Consider the following 14284-nt stretch of genomic DNA (forward strand, 5'->3'; position numbering starts at 1 on the left):
ATGGACATGGACAACAGAGTGGGAATTGACTGTGGGAGCAGGGGTTCAGGGTAGGATGGGTGGAGGGGGGTAAAGGGGTAAAAATTGAGACAACTGTAATAGAATAAACATTATTTATAAATTAAAAAAATAAATTTTTTTTAAAAAGTAAAAATATTAAGCAAAAACAAAACACAACAAAACTCATATACAGAAACCAGTAAGGTGATTATAAGAGGAAAAGGGGTTGGGGGCAGGTAGAAGAGGGTAAAGTGGGGGATAAATGAGGACAGAATGAGTTATGACTTTGGATGGTGAACACACAATACAATATACAGATGAGTTATTATAGAACTGTACCCTTTAAATCTGGATACTTCATTAGCCATTGTCATCCCAATTAATTCAATAAAAATTAAAAAAATAGGAACAAAAAAGTGAATTTTAAAGGAAGTATAACTATTTCAGAGGACATAATTGCATAATTGGAAAACTTGAGGTTTAAATAATATAACTAGTAACAGAATTTAGGAAAGTAGTAAGATATAAAATGAAGATACAAAAATTAATAACCTCTATATATACATTGAACAATAAAATACAATGGAGAGAAAAAGATCCCTGATACAATAGTAATGAAAATAGTACACTTAAAATTTATACGTAACATTTGATAAAAATCCTGAAGGATTTGGCAACAGATTTTCCAAATTACACACCAGTTCATGAAAGAGAGACTACTCTGCACAAGGTAAGAATGGCCTACCAAGGGTGTTCATTTTGTGAAACTGAGCGAGTGTGGACTGAATGGCTAACAATAAAGCAATACTGTACTTAAAATGGTTGAGTATATTGAATCTCCAGATTATTTTCCTTAGGCCATTTAGCAACTACTATTGTCTGCCTCCAAACTAGGCAATAGACATGGGCATGAAACACAGGCCAGTGTCTGGGGACATAGCCACAGAAACAGGCCCGCTTGACAAAGCACTTCTGCCTCACAAGAGTTAGTCCAGTTTAACTTTTTTTCCTGAAAGCATCTAATTTAATTAAATAATGTGTAAACTCATGCGTAACTATGAGAAGAGAATGGTTCTATGAAAATGATTGAATACCGGAAAAACTGGTCATAAATAAACATTGTTAAAAATCAAGTGTGGGTGCCCATTTAGCTGCCATCACAACCTTGCTTGCTGTTCCTGTGCTCTTTCTCCTCACCTCCATTGCCTTCGGGACCCTGTGTCACTGCTTTCCCAGCACGATTCCCCACAAAAAGGGAGGTGATATGTAAAACACCCTTACTCATCAGAAGATTTGGAATCTCCGTGAAAATTGATATGGTTGGATTGACAAATGTTGGGAAATCTACCTTCTTTAATGTGTTAACCAATAGTCAGGCGTCAGAAGAAAACTTCCCATTCTGCGCTTTTGATCTTCATAACAGCAGAGTACCTGTCCCAGATAATAGGTTTGATTTTCTTTGCCAGTACCACAAATCAGCAAGCAAAATTTCTGCCTTTCTAAATGTGGTGGGTATTGCTGAGCTTGTTTCATATAAGTGGCTGTAATGGAATCTTTCATTTAACATGTGCTTTTGAAGGTGATATCACAGAATGTGTTGAAGGAAGTATAGATTCTATTTGAGATACAGAAACAAACAGGAAGAGTTTCAGCTTAAAGATGAGGAAATATTTGGACCAATTATAGATAAACTAGAAAAAGTGGCTCTGAGAGAAGGTGATAAAAAACTAAAATCTGAATATGACATAAGATGCAAAGTCAAATCCTGGGTTTAGAGCAAAAGAAACCTGTTCATTTCAATCATGATTGGAATGACAAAAAGACTGAAGTGCTGAATAAACACTTATTTCTGACTTCAAAGCCAACGGTCTACTTGGTTAATCTTTCTGAAAAACATTACATTAGAAAGAAAAACAAATGGCTGATAAGCAGTAAAGAGTAGGTAGACAAGTATATAACCCAGGTATATAAAAAGTTATTCCTTTTAGTGGGACCTCAAGTTGCAAGAATTGAGCACAGAGAAGAGACAGAGGTATCTGAAAGCAAACATGACAAAAAGTGCTTTGCAAAGATCATTAAAATTGGGTTTCAGCACTTCAACTAGAATACTTTTTCACTGCAGGCTTGAATGAAATGTGTGCATGGATCATCAGGAAAGGGACAAAGACTCCTCAAGCTGCAGTAAAGATTTATGCAGATTTTGAAAAAGGATTCATTATGGCTGAAGTAATAAAATACAAATATTTTAAAGAGGAAGGTTCTGAAAATGCAGTCCAGGCTGCTGAAAAGTACAGACATCAAGGCACAAATTATATTTGAAGACGGAGATATATACTTCAAATTTAATAAACCTCAGCAACCAAAGAATAGATAAATTTTAGTTATTACTCAGCTAAATGTACAATTTCCAAAGAGCATATGATATTTTAAAAATTAAATTTTCTGAAAACTGAAGGGATAAACAAAGTTGGGGAAGATGGGAATCTTCTACAAATATAAGAATTAATTATATTTGTTTTAAAATTAAAATACTATGCACCTCCAATGAAAAAAAGCTTTGCCTTTCACATGATTAAGACCCCACTCCAAATTGTAGAAGCTTTACAGGAAACATACTACTCTCATGATACTGCATTAATCTCCACAAGTATGCCAAGCCTGACACAACTGACAATGAATACAGTGTGGCTTCGTCCTTTTGAATCTACAAATAACTATGTTTTACAGTACTCCAGATGTCTACACTCAATAAAATATTTGACAAAAAAAAAGTGTGTGAGTGGCAATAGTAAAAGAGGGAGGAAAACAACAATCAAGTATTCTGCGCTCATATGGTTCTACTTCTAAAAAAATTAAAACTAGATATAAACTATGGATAATGTATGTGGTATAGATAAAAAAATACAAGTCAAATAGGCACACATTTTAATATTGAGTATAAATAATACTTTTATAGTAACTCATTTTTATGCATTAATAAGACCAAATACCAGTCCTAATTCTGTTGGATAAAAGAATTCCCATTCTATTAAAGACTGCTGATGAGAATACAGAAAAATAGAATCCCTTTCTTTAAAAAAAAAATTATTTTTATTTACTGATTTTTAGAGGAAGAGAAAGAAACAATGACCAGTTGCTCCACCCATCTATGCATTCAGTGGCTGATTCTTGTGTAAGCCCTGACCAGGGATAGAACCTACTACCTTGGCACATTGGGTTGATGCTCTAACCAACTGAACTACTCAGCCAAGGCTATATCCTTTCTTTAATCAGGTAAAAATACATAAATATGAAAAATCATAAATACAATTCCCCCTTTGCAATTAAATAAAAAATGTCATGTAAATCAGCTAGAGTTACTATTATTTAGCTTGACTGGGCTTTTTAAAAATTTTTATTTTTAAAGATTTTATTTATTTTTAGAGAAGGAAAGGGGGAGAGAGGGAGGGAGAGAAACATCAATGTGTGGTTGCCTCTCAAGCACCCCTTACTGGGGATCTGGCCTGCAGCCCAGGCATGTGCCCTGACTGGGAATCAAACAGGTAACCCTTTGGTTTGCAGTTTGGTGCTCAATCCGCTGAGCCATACCAGCCAGGGCTGACTGGGCATTTTTTTAAAACAGTCTTGTGGACAAAAAAATCTAACCAAAAGTAACCTCACAGGGCAATCTGATCATAAACTCCTAACTGGGCAGGTCATGTTGCATAGTCACACCTCATGCCTATAACTTTTAGTAAAAAGTTTTAAAGCAAGCCCTGTCCATTGCTCATCTTGTGCATCTAGGTTAACACACTATGGTAACTGAGAGACCAGATAGAAATTGCAGCTGCAGAGCTCCCTCCCCTTAGGAGTGACGGACCTTAACCACTGACAGCAGGAATCCCCAAACCACAGAAATAGAGGCAGAAAGAGGAGACTGCGTGGTGTCTGGCAGTGGGAACCAGTAGGAATCCAAGGTGCCTATGAGACTCAAGAGTGTGCATTTTCAGCATGGAGTGCTCCAGTTCTGGCAGCACCAGCCTGGAGAGTTCATGACATGAGCTCAGGCTGCAGGAGAGACCACACTGTCGCTTTCAGTTCCTGTGCAGATGCCTGCAATCTACACCCAGCAGTGTCTTTAAGGGGTCTTCTATTTGCTGCAGGGGACTTAACTAAGTGGATTAGGAAAGAGGACCGGTCTCCCCCTTCAAGAGCATACAAGCAGCGCCCTGCCCTCCAAAAGTCACTCCTGTGGCTGAGTTCAGAGGTACAGAGAAGCCAAGCAGACCTGGGAATTTTTGGCCCTTCCTGCAGTTTTTGCAGTGCTGCTTCACCATTCAGGTCCTCCATTACTGCAACCAGCTGCTTGAAGAGACTGGGAAACTGCACGAGGAGGGACACTGGGTTCCACCTAACTCGGTTTGGCAGTGAGCCAGGTGCCACACAGAGCTGAGAGCTTTGGATTGTGTTTCATGGGGAGACTACTGTCTGAGAGTTAGATGGACGAGGGCTGAACTGCTTGGATACTCCACAGGGAAGGCAAGCCCTGTGCCAGACCACACTACTCCTGGAAGGGGAAGGAGTGCTTTCCCCTCTCCTACAGCTTTGCAGACACTGCCCACAATGAGAAACTGTAGGTCAGCCCTGGCCAAGCACCAGATTCCTCTGGTGGGTACATTTCTGTGGGGGGAATGGAAGAGCAGCTCAGTATGGGGACTTTCAAAGTGTGAGATGCTCAGAAACTATTGCCTAGAACTGGGACAGAGAGTTTAACTTCCTCCTAATGTCTTAGAATGAAACACAAGGTTAGCCTCCTCCTGTAAGTTGGACCAGCATCAGTCCCAGTAGCAAACCCAGGAATTCAGGGCTGCTTGGCTTGCTCCTGTCAAGGGGTCAGTTGACTGTACCCATCCTGCAACAGGAGAAAGCCCCACTGAGGAAACAAGAACTGGAGTCTGGCAGAGAACAAATGGTTTGGCTTTGAGCAGGGGCAATTTTCTCCTCATTGAGAGCCCTATAGACTGCAAGACCCACAAGAAGGGAACCCACTAGCTCTATCTCAACTGGCCTGGGCTCATCCTAAAGTCTCTCCTAAAAAGGCTTGGGAGGAAGATTGGAAACCTCAGGAGGAGACAGGGTAGCTGAAAGGTGGTGGAGGACCTGAGGCTCATGTACAAAGCTGTCCTCAGGTCTAAGTAGGAATAAGCTGACTCTTACACAGACCTGACCCTCACATCCACACAGACATCCAATAGACATAGACACAAACAGTGAACAGTGTAGTAGCCATAGACAGGCAGCCCAAGGCCAGTTTCACATAACTTCTGGCAGCAACCTGTATCTGAACCCCATCCAAGTGGACCCAAAACTAACAAAACCAATTACAACTAGATTACAACTGGAATTTACAACTAAATTGTGGAGAAATCACCTGGAAAAAACAACTGAACCCATGGGAGACAGAAGCCTTATAACCTCAGACTGACAGAAGAATCACCTTTAGCACAACCTGACTGGTAAGGAATGGAGTGGAGACTTGAAAAGGTTGGCTGGGTGCCCACAGGCAGCAGCGCCAGAGGGATAGTTAAATGGCCATTTGGATCCCCCTGCGAAAAGCAGAGTCTAAACGATAAGCGGGGATCTCCAGCCTACAGCACCAGAGCCCAAAAAGTACACAGATAACAGTCAGATGCGAAAAGCAGCCAGGGTGCTCTCTGACAGAGATGGGCAGCTGAAGATGCAAAGAGTCACTTAAAGGGTCAACACATAAATTTTTATTTGCAGACACTTAACCTGGGCTCTGGCAAAGGCGGAGGCAGAATGGGCTAGAGACGCTTGAGGAAAGACTGAGGACAGAGGCTTAGGGGAGAGAACTGAGAGAGCAGCCACTGGGATCCCAGTGCTGAGTCATCCCCCATACAGTAGCAGCTGTCTTGCTCAGGCAGAGACCACTCACCTGAGCATAAGCATCCTGAGAGGAAATAGCCCTGCCCCTAAGAGGGACTCTGCTGTGGCCCTGTGGTGCTTAAGCCTGACTGCTGAGTACAGAGTGGCAAGCACAGATAGTAGATTCCTGACTAAGTGGGGGTGCACAGTAGGCTAGAGGCACTTGAGAGACTGGAGACAGAATCTTTCGAGAGAGAACTGAGAGAGCAGCCAGCCAGATCCCACTGCTGAGTCATCCCCCATATGGCAACAGCCATTTTGCTCAGGCAGATCTCTCCTCTGAGTGTCAGCAACCTGAGAGGAAACAAAAGCCCTGCCACAGGAGGGATTCTGCTTTGCCCTGTGGTGATTAAGCCTGGCTGAAAAGTGAAGAGTGACTAAATTAACAACGGAAGGAAACAGCCACAGACAGTAGATTCCTGGAAGTCTCCAACAGACTGTGTAAGGTCAGATGGGGCTATCATCTGACATCACCAGAGGTGGGTCCAGAAAGCAAAAATAGTAGTAACTTGTAGAGGCTACCAACATAAAGTCCACTGTGGTCTTCTCCATCATTTGCGATATTTTCCTTACTATATAGTTTTGTAACATTCATTTTGGGTCTATCAAGTTTGTGCATACTAAGTTATAAGATTTTATACTAATACTTTATTTCTTTTCTTTCTTATCATAGTATTAATCTCTTTAAAACCTTATTAATACTGGTTCATTTGCTATGATCAGTGGGATTGCAGGGGAAAGCTATTTTGTGGATGTGGGTTTCTTTCCTGAGCTGTGTGGTTTTCTTCTGGCAGCACTTACATGACAACAGACAAGACGTAGTGGGAAGAGTGACTCTCAGTCAACCAGCTGGAGGGAAGGACCCACCAAAGAATGACCAAACAATCAAAACCCAATTACTTCCAGAGAGCTAATACAAACAGCATAAAAGGCATCCAAAGAGCAGCAAGGTCAGGTGATCAAGGAGACTGTACCACTGAATCTCAGAGGTCTCCTACCATGGATGTTTACAACACAAAGTCAGAAAGTCAACACAGATCAAATTAAGAAGCAGAAGCAGAAAAGAGAGTCTCTCAAATAATGAGAGACAAAGAAACCCCCCCCCCCAATCAAAAGGAAAGGAGGAATTCCCAGAAAGAGAACTAAATGAAATAGAGGCAAGTAAACTATCAGATATTGAGTTCAAAACAATGGTTCTAAGGAAGCTCAATGAGCTCAGAGAGCCCAGACAGAATTACCAAAAATACAGGGCAACTATGAGGAACTTACTGTAAACTATATCACCACGAAAAAGGACATAGAAACTATCAATAAGACCCAAGAGGAAATAAAGAATACAATTTTTGAATAGGAGAATACATGAGAAGGAATCAAAAGCAGACTAGATCAAGCAGAGGATTGAATCAGTGAGCTGAAAGACAAGACAGAATAAAGCTCCCAGAAAGAGCAAGAAAATGAAAAAAAAAAAAAAGACTTAAAAAGAATGAAGAGTCATTAAGAGAAAATCAGGACAACCTGAACATAATAATAACCATATAATAGGGATACCAGAAGAAGAAAAGAAAGGTATAGAAAACCTGTTCCCAAAACTAATGATCGAAAACTTGCCTAATTTGAGGGCAGGAAAAGTCACACAAGTCCAGGAAGCACAGAGGTTCCATTCAAGTGGAACCCAAAGAGGACCACTCCCAGACACATCATAATTAAAATGGCAAATATCAAAGACAAATAGACAATTTTAAAGGAAGCAAGGGAGAAACATGTAGTAACATACAAGGCAGCCCCGATAGGCATAGCACCTGACTTCTTAAAAGAAACACTACAACCCAGAAGACAATGGCAAGAAATATTCCAAATGATGAAAAGAAAAGGCATGCAACCAAGACTACTTGACCCAGCAAGGCTCTCAATTAAAATGGAAGGAGAATTAAGAAGTTTCCCAGACAAAAGAAGGATGAAAGAATACATCTCCACCAAATCAGCATTGCAAGACATGCTAAAGGGACTGCTTTAAGAAGATGAAGAAAAGAAGTGAGGAAGAGAGAGTCAGAGGTAAAAAGGGGAAAAATGAATAACTACCTATAAATAATAACCTTTAATGTAAATGAATTAAATGCTCCCATTCAAAACACATATGGTAGCTGAATGGATAAGAAAACATGACCCACACATATGCTGTCTACAAGACACCTACCTCAGAAAAAAGGACCTACACAGATTGAAAGTAAAAGGATAGAAAAAATATTCCAAGCAAATGGACAGTAAAAAAAGATGGGGGTAGCAATACTTATATCAGACGAAATAGATTTCAAAACAAAGGCCATAAAAAGAGACCCAGAAGGACATTTCATAATACTCAAAGGTAGAATCCATCGAAAAGACATAAACATTGTAAACCTATATGCACCCAACACAGGAGCACACAAATATATATGGAAAATCTTGGAGGACTTCAAGAAAGATATAGACAGCAACACACTGATAGTAGGGGATTTTAACACCACACTGTCAAAATGGATAGATCTTCCAAATGAAACATCAACAAAGATATTGTGGAACTGAACAACAAATTAGATTAAATGGATTTAACTGATATATAAAGAACCTTTCATCCCAAAGAGGCAAAATACACATTCTTCTGAAATGCACATGGGTCATTTTCAAAGACAGATCCCATGATAGGACACAAAACAACTCTCAACAAATTCAAGAAAAGTAAAATCATAACAAGCATTTTCTCAGACCACGAAGGCTTGAAACTAGAAACCAACCTCAGAAAAAAACTAAAAAACATATAAACTCATAGAGGTAGAACAGTATGGTATTAAACAATGAATGGGTCAATAATGAGATCAAAGAAAACATCAAAAAGTTCCTGGAAACAAATGAATATGAACATACAACCATCCAAAACCTATGGGACACCGAGAAGGCAGTCCTGAGAGGTAAGTTCATAGAAATACAGGCCTACCTAAAAAAGATAGAAACATTTAAAACAAACCACCTAATCTTACATCTTCAAGAACTGGAGAAACAACAACAAACAAAGCCCAGAGTGAGTAGAAGGAAGGAAATAATCAAGATCAGAGCAAAATTGACTGACACAAAGACTAAAAGAACAATTAAAAGGATCAATAAATCCAGGAGCTGGTTCTTTGAAAAGATAAACAAAATCAACAAGTCTTTAAGCAAATTCATCAAGGAAAAAAGTGAGAGGACCCAATAAATAATATCAGAAATGAAAGAGGAGAAATTACAACTGATACCACAGCAATACTAAAGATTCTAAGAAATTACTATGAATAATTATATGCCAAGAAATTTGAAAATCTGGGTAAAATGGACAAATTTCTAGGAAAATATAACCTTCCAACACTGAATGAAGGATCAGAAAGCCTGAACAGACTGATAACAGCTGGGAAATTGAAACAGTAATCAAAAAACTCCGGGCACACAAAAGCCCTGGACCAGATAGTTTCACAGGAGAATTTTACAAAACATTTAAGGAGGAGCTAATTCCTGTCCCTCTGAGACTATTCCAAAAAATCCAAAAAGAGGGAAGAACTTCAAACTATTTTTCCAAAGCCAGACCCATCCTAGTCCCAAATCCAGATAAAAACACAACAAAGAAAGAAAACTACAGGTCAGTATTGCGATGAACATAGATGCCATATGTCAACAAAATATTGGCAAACTGCATCCGGCAATACATTAAAAAGATCATCCACCATGATCAAGTGGAATTCATCCTAGGGATGGAAGGATGGTTCAATATTCACAAATCAATAAACGTAATACATCACATAAATAAAAGGAAAGACAGAAATCACACAATCATATAAAAAGATGTGGAAAAAGCATTTGATAAGGTAAGTACCCATTTATGATTAAAAAAAAAAAACTTGGCCAACTAGAAGTAAAGGGAGCATACCTCAATATATTAAGACCATATATAAAAAACCTACAGCCAACATCTACTCAACAGGGAAAAACTAAAAAGCTTTCCCGCTAAAATCAGGAACAAGACAAGGATGTTGACTTTTACCACTTCTATTCAACATAGGACTGGAAGTCTTAGCCACAGTGATTAGACAAGAAAAAGAAATAAAAGGCATCTAAATGGAGAGGTATTAAAACTGTCACTGCTTGCGATGACATGATAGTGTACATAGAAAACTCTACAGACGCCACCAAAAAAACTACTCAACCTAATAAGTGAATTTGGCAAAACAGATACAAAGTAAATATTCAGATATTGAAGCCATATTTGTATACCAACAATGAAATATCAGAATCAGAAAACAGTAAAAAAATCTCATTTGCTAGAGCAACAAGAAAAATAAAGTATGTAGGAATAAACTTAACCAAGGAGGTAAAAGACCTGTACTCAGAAAATTACACAACATTGAAGAAAAAAATTAAGGAAGACACAAATAAATGGAAGCATATACTGTGTTCATGGATTGGAAGAATTAACATCATCAAAATGTCCATACCACACAAAGCAATTTATGGATTCAATGCAATCCCTATTAAAATACCAATGACACATTTCATAGATATAGAACAAACATTTTAAAAACTTATATGGAATCATAAACGATCCCGAATAGCTGTAGCAACTTTGAGGAAAAAAGAACAAAGTAGCAGGGATCACTATACCTGATATCAAACTATATTACGAAAACAGCATAAGAACCTACACATAGATCAGTAGAACAGAAGAGAGAGCCCAGAAATAAACCCATGTTTTCATGGTCAATTAATACTGGACAAAAGGGGCAGAAGCATAAAATTGAGTAAAAATAGCCTTTTCAACAAAAGGTATTGGGACATCTGGACAGCTTCATGCCAGAAAATGAGATTCGACCACCAACTTACACCATACACAAAAATAAACTCAAGATGGATAAAAGACTTAAGTATAAGTCATGACACCATAAAAGTCCTAGAAGAGAACATAGGCAGGAAACTCTCAGATATACCACACAGTAATATTTTCACCAGCATGTCCCCTAGAGCAAGGGATATAAAGAAAAGGATAAACAAATGGGACTTTATCAAAATAAGAGGCTTTTGCATGGCTAAAGAAAATATCAGGAAAATAAAAGGGAATCCAACCATATGGGATAATTATTTGCCAATGATACCTCAGACAAGGGTTTGATCTCCAAAATATATAAAGAACTAACATGACTCTACTCAGGAAGACAAACAATCCAATAGAAAAATGGACAAAGGACCTGAACAGACACAGCTCCAAGAGGACATACATAGGACCCAGAGACATATGAAAAGATGCTCAGCATCACTAGCCATCAGAGAAATGCAAATTAAAACACAATGAGATACCACTTCACAGTGGTCAGAATGGCCTTCATAAAATAAATCAGCAAACAAGTGTGGGTGAGGTTGTGGAGAAAAAGGAACCCTAGTATGCTATGGTGGGAATATAGACTGGTGCAGCCACTGTGGAAAGCAGTTTGGAATTTCCTCAAAAAGCTAAATACAAACTGCCTTTTGACCCAGTGATTCCACTGCTGGGATTAGATCCTAAGAATTAAAACACCAATTCAAAACAACCTATGCACCCCAATGTACAGAGCAGCACAATTTACAATAGCCAAGCATTGGAAGCAACCTAAGTGCCCATCAATAAATGAGTGGATCAAAATACTGTGGTACATTTACACAATGGAATACTATGGAGCAGAAAGAAAGAAGGAGCTCTTACCTTTAGCAACAGCATGAGTGGAAATGGAGAGCATTATGCTAAGCAAAATAAGCCAGCGGATGAAAGACAAATAAATACCATATGCTCTCACCTATAAGTGGAATCTAATCAACAAAAGAAACAAGCAGGATAAATATGACCAGCAACACTGAAAAAGAGAACAAACTAACAGTAACCAGAGGGGAGAGGGGAAGGGGTTAACAGGGAAAAGAAGGGGAAGTGTCAAGTCAAGAAACATGTATAAAGGACCAATGGGCAAAGCCAGAGTGGGGATGGACTGAGGGTAGGAGGTGTGCATGGGTGGGACAGGGGAAAGTGGTGACGGGAAAATGGACACAAATGTATTTGAACACTAAAAAAAATTTTTAAAAAGAAAAGAAATAAAGATTACAATATCTGAAATAAATAATTCACTTGAAGGAATCAACAGCAGGATAAGTAAGACAGAGGATCACATCAGCAAATTAGATAACAAGATAAAAAAATCCACCAATGAGAAAATTAAAAAGAAAAGAGACTTTAGACAAATGAGAAAAGTCTAAGGGACATTTGGGTTAACATCAAGGTTAACAACATCCACAGGAAATTAGAGTGAGGAAGGGATAGAGAACCTGTTTAAAGAATTAATGGCAGAAAACTTTATGAACCTGGAGAAGGAAAATGTCACAAGTTCAGGAAGCACAGAGAGTCCCAGGCAAGATGAACCCAAAGAGATCCAAACCAAGACACATCACTATTAAGATGTCAGAGTCAAGACAAAGAGAATCTTAAAGGCAGCAATAGAGACAGTTACCTACATGAGAGTCCCCATAAGGTTGTCAGCTGATTTTTCAACAGAAACACTTCAGCCAGAAGGGAATGGTAAGAAGTATTCAAAGTGCTGATAGCTAAGAACATGCACCCTAGCTACTGTGGCTCAATGGATTGAGTGCCGGCCTGTGAACCAAAGGGTCACCAGTTTGATTCCCAGTCAGGACAAATGCCTAGGTTGCAGGTCAGATCCATAGTAAGGGGCACATGACAGGCAACCACACATTGATGTTTCTTTCCCTCTCTTTCTCCCTCCCTTCCCCTCTCTCTAAAAATAAATGAATAAAATCTTTAAAAAAAAAAAAGAAAGAAAGCAAGCAAGCAAAGGACATTCAACTAAGAATACTATACCCAGCAAGGCTATCATTTATATTCAAAGGCCAAATAAAGAGCATTCCAGACCAAAAAAAAAAAAGAAGCTAAAATAAAGGAGTTCATTACCACCAAACCAGCATTGCGAGAAATATTACAGGGCCTTCTTTAAAAAGAAGACATATAGAGAAAAACAAAAGTACAATTAAAAAAATGGTAATAAATAAGTATCTATCTATTACAAACTTAAGTGTAGATAAAATGTCCCATCAAAATATATACAGGCCAAATGGATTAAAAAACAAACAAACAATATATATGCTCTTTAAAAAGACCCACCTCAGAACAAAAGACTTCAACAAGCTGAGAGTAAAGGTATGGAGGAAAATATTCCACACAAGGCCACTGTAATCAAAACAGCCTATTACTGGTATATGAACAGGCTATATATAAACTGGTATATAAGTGAATGCTACAGAGCAGAAAGACCAGAAATAAACCCATCCCTTTATGGCCAGTTGATATTTGACAAAGGAAGTAAGAGCATACAATGGAGCAAAGACAGTCTCTTCAATAAATGGTGTTGAAAAAGGAATCAAGCTGGCGGAGGAGTGAGTGGAAGTCACCCTGACCTTCTCCAAGAACAACCTGGAATTACAAGTAAATTGTAGAGAAATCACCTAGAACAAATAACTGAACAATAGTGAGAGAGGAACCTTTAACCTCGGACAGACAGAAGAATCATCTGCAACACAGTTTACCTGGTAAGGAGTGTGGTAGAGACTCGAGAAGGTGGAAATGGTGCACACGGGCGCATCACCAGACGGATATTGAAATGACCAGTTGGATCCCCTGAGAAGAGCGGGGTCTAAACCATAAGCAGGGATCTCCAGCCTACAGCACCAGAGCCCAAAAAGTAGACAGATAACAGACAGCGGCGAAAGCGGCAGGGTTGCTCTCTGACAGAAATGGGCAGCTGGAGATGCAAACCATCATTTAAAGGGCCAACGCTTTAAATTTTGTTTGCAGCCATCTACCCTGGGCTCTGGCAAAGGTGGAAGCAGAGTGGGCTAGAGACACCTGAGCAGAGACTGGGGAAGGAGGCTCTAGGGAGAGAACTGAGTAGCCAACAGGATCCCGGTGCTGACTCATGCCTCAGACAGCAGCAGCCATATTGCTCAGGCAGACCACTCCCCTGAGCAGCACCCGTAATGAGAGGACCCAAGAGCCCCGCCCTCAGGAGGCTCTGCCTAGGCCCCGTAGTGCTAAAACCTAATGGCTGAGTACAGGGTGACAGCCACAGAGAGTAAATCCCTGAATAAAGGGGCACAGAGTGGCCTAGAAACACTTGAGAGACTGGATATGGAGGCTCTGGGGAGAGAACAGAGAGAGCAGCCTGCAGGATCCTGGCGCTGACTCCTCCCCCACATGGCAGCAGCCATCTGTCTCAGGCGACTACTCCCCTGAGCAGCAGCAGCTTGAAAGGATCCCAAAACTCTGCTG

The 14284-nt window shown here is 39.6% G+C and overlaps 1 protein-coding gene and 1 pseudogene across 3 annotated transcripts in view; one reads left to right on the plus strand and one right to left on the minus strand.

The window, feature by feature from the left end:
• The window catches only part of ZFP82 (ZFP82 zinc finger protein), a 54030-nt gene that overhangs the window by 16663 nt on the left and 23083 nt on the right, over positions 1 to 14284 (minus strand). The window lies entirely within an intron of this gene.
• LOC129083006 (obg-like ATPase 1) lies at positions 904 to 2374 on the plus strand (annotated as a pseudogene).

This window comes from Pteronotus mesoamericanus, unplaced genomic scaffold, assembly GCF_021234165.1.
Source record: "Pteronotus mesoamericanus isolate MK-2021 breed Mesoamerican mustached bat unplaced genomic scaffold, CSHL_Meso_final scaffold_165, whole genome shotgun sequence".
Classification (NCBI taxonomy): Eukaryota; Metazoa; Chordata; class Mammalia; order Chiroptera; family Mormoopidae; genus Pteronotus; species Pteronotus mesoamericanus.